This window comes from Malaclemys terrapin, chromosome 8 (assembly GCF_027887155.1).
Source record: "Malaclemys terrapin pileata isolate rMalTer1 chromosome 8, rMalTer1.hap1, whole genome shotgun sequence".
In the NCBI taxonomy this organism is placed as follows: Eukaryota; Metazoa; Chordata; order Testudines; family Emydidae; genus Malaclemys; species Malaclemys terrapin.
The window spans coordinates 5,862,277-5,865,349 of record NC_071512.1 but is presented as its reverse complement, the minus strand read 5'-3'; positions in this window follow the sequence as shown (position 1 = coordinate 5,865,349).

Below are 3,073 nucleotides of genomic sequence, written 5' to 3'. Positions count from 1 at the left end.
CTCCTCCTCCTCTATGTTTTCCAATTCTGTCTCTTGCTCCGCTTCCCTTTCTCTCGGGTGGGCTGTCCTAACTCCCCCTCTCCCCTGCTTCCTCCCAAAATGGATTCTGAGTCCACAGCCTACATTCAAACGATAAGATCAGAGCAATCAGAGGAAAATGGGGCTGTTCGAGGATTCCCAGGGATGCCCATTGCCCCATTTTCAGCTGAGCGATCACCTGCAGTGATGCAATGAGTTTGCCAGTTCTCTGGGGCAGGCACTGTGTCTATGCCTACGTTTGTGTAGTGCACAGGACAATGGGACCCTTATGCCCCTTGCAGGGCCTATGTTCTGCCGCCATACACATATTAAATACTGTTAGTAAAAACATTCCAGTTTGGATCAGTTTGATGGCTTAGTCCTTTGGGATACCGAACGGGATAGAACATAAGGCTTTCTGAGTGCTTAGACGATGTCTGTTCTTGCGACTAGTTCTCTGAAAACATCTGCTCAACTTGCAATGGCTCAGAAAAGCGAACAATGTTAGGAACCACTAGGAAAGGGATAGATAATAAGAGAATATCATAATGCCACTATATAAATCCATGGTATGTCCACACCTTGAATGCTGCATGCAGTTCTGGTCACCCCATCTCAAAAATGATATCTTAGAATTGGGAAAAGTACAGAGAAGGACAACAAAAACAATTAGGGAGATGGAATAGCTTCTATATGAGGAGAGATTAAAAAGACTGGGACTGTTCAGCTTGGAAAAGAGGCAACTAAGAGGGGATATGATAGACGTCTATAAATGAATGGTGTGGAGAAAGTGAACAAGGGAGTGTTATTTACTCCTTCTCATAACACAAGAACCAGGGGTCACCCAATGAAATGAATAGGCAGCAGGTTTAAAACAAACATAAGGAAGTACTACTTCACACAACTCAGCGAACCCGTGGAACTTGTTGCCTGGGAATGTTGCAAAGGCCAAAAGTAAAACTGGTTTAAAAAAAGAATGAGATAAGTTCATGGAGGATCGGTCCATCAATGGCTATTAGCCAGGATGGTCAGGGACGCAGCCCCAGGTTGTGGGTGTCCCTAAATCTCTGACAACTAGAAGCTGGGACTGGACAACAGGGGATGGATTTCTTGATAATTGCCCCATTCTGTTCACTCTGCCTGAAGCATCTGGCACCGGCCACTGTTGGGAGACCGGGCACTGGGCTCGGTGGACCATTGGTCTGACACAGTATGGCCGTTCTTATTAACTCTGCTGTTATCGTTACTACCGAGGGTCTATGGGGGGAAGGAGGAGTGATACCTTTAATCCCAGAGCTCCTGCAGGGTAATCCCTGGACATCTCATATAATTTGTATCACTAGATAAATACTTAATATGGAACCGCAGCCCCTAATATGTCAATGTTGACTTCATCTACATCTTCTTTGGACACCTCCCATTGGATCAGCTGAGCCCATGTTTCCTGGACAAACCACACAGGTTTGTATCCTGTAAATTACCAGACAGTTAAATGTTATGGCATCTCCAGGCTCCATTCCATATTTTGACCCTTCAGATTATAACTCAGCACCAGCAGTAACTCACAAGCAAGGGTAAACTGACAAAAGGAGGTTCCTTCATGTCCAGTAATAAAGAGGGGCTTCTCCCTCCCAATGTCGGACCGCTGGCACCTTCCTTAGTGTGGACAGACTCCTTCGTTCAACTCCTCTTTCCCCATGCGTTGATTTAGCATTGCTTATGGCAGCCCAGGACAACACAGCCTTATTGGCCAGCTATGTCACATCATAGGGAGAAGGTGAGGGTCAAGGGGCACCGTCTGCATTGATGTTAGAGTAATTGAGCTGAGTGGCATTGGACTGGTCCCTAACAGTACTATAACCTTATAATGGCCTTCCAGAGAGCTTTAGACCAGAAGTCCAGGCTGGCCATACTGGGTCAGACCAAAGGTCCATCTAGCCCAGTATCCTGTCTTCCAACAGTGGCCAATGCCAGGTGCTTCAGAGGGAATGAACAGAACAGAGATCCATGATGGTGGATCCTATGTGATGGTGTGTTTACTCTACACGAGCCCTGGGGCTCAGAAGGGGCCAATTAACCTCCAGTCAGGTTGCACCTGACTGGAGGCTCGGGGATTTATAAATATTAGTGGCTGATGAAACCCAGCTGGGAGAGAAGCTGGGAAGGGATTATGACGTGAGGAAGTCTGCAGCAGAAAGATGCTGCCGGGACAGAGGCTGCAGTCACTGTCTGGGCACAGAGAGGTTGGTAGGAGGAAATCCAGAAGGAACAAAAGCCCTGGGATCCTCGCCCTGCAGGAAGGGTTTATCCAGAGGAGCTGTGGGGAAGAAAGCCTGTGGAAGGCAGAGTAGGAAGAAGCCCAGGGAAGCTGCAGTGAGGGTTGAGGCTGTGTAGGCCTTGGCTGATGATTATAGGGTCCCCAGGCTGGAACCCAGAGTAGCAAGTGGGCCCGGGTTCCGCTACCAGCCATTGGGGAAGTGGCACAGGATTGGTGAAAGCAGCAACTGGACAGATGGACCAGCGAGATGTCAGTGCCCCAAAAGGGGAAAACTCTGTAGTGACCTGGTGGGAGGGCTGGGTCATGAAGCGAGAGCACCCCGAGGCCTGGAGATGAGAGGGGCTGCAGGCAGGACAGGTTCTAGGCAGCAGCAAAGCAAGTACGTTCTTGGGGCGGCACAATTCCAGGGGTGGCATTCTGGCTATTTTTTTTTTTTTTTTTTTTTTGCTTGGGCAGTTGTGCTCTCGGAGCTTGGGGCGGCAAAAAACCTAGAGCCGGCCCTGACTGCAGGGCAAGCAAGCAACAGAAGGGGGTGCTAGACTGGATGAGAGCTGATCCCCAGCCACGAGGACATTTCTTTGGGAGTGCCACAGCAGCGAGTGAACCCCATTTCAACATAGTACAGCTCATTTAACACCCCTCAATAATACCAACTGGAATGTGAAGCTCTGTATGTTTGTAACACCAAGTCTCCGTACCGTGACTCTGAATGACTCTCCCTCGCTTATGGATAACACACACAGCCAGAGAAAGAAACAATTACCCTTCAAGGGATCT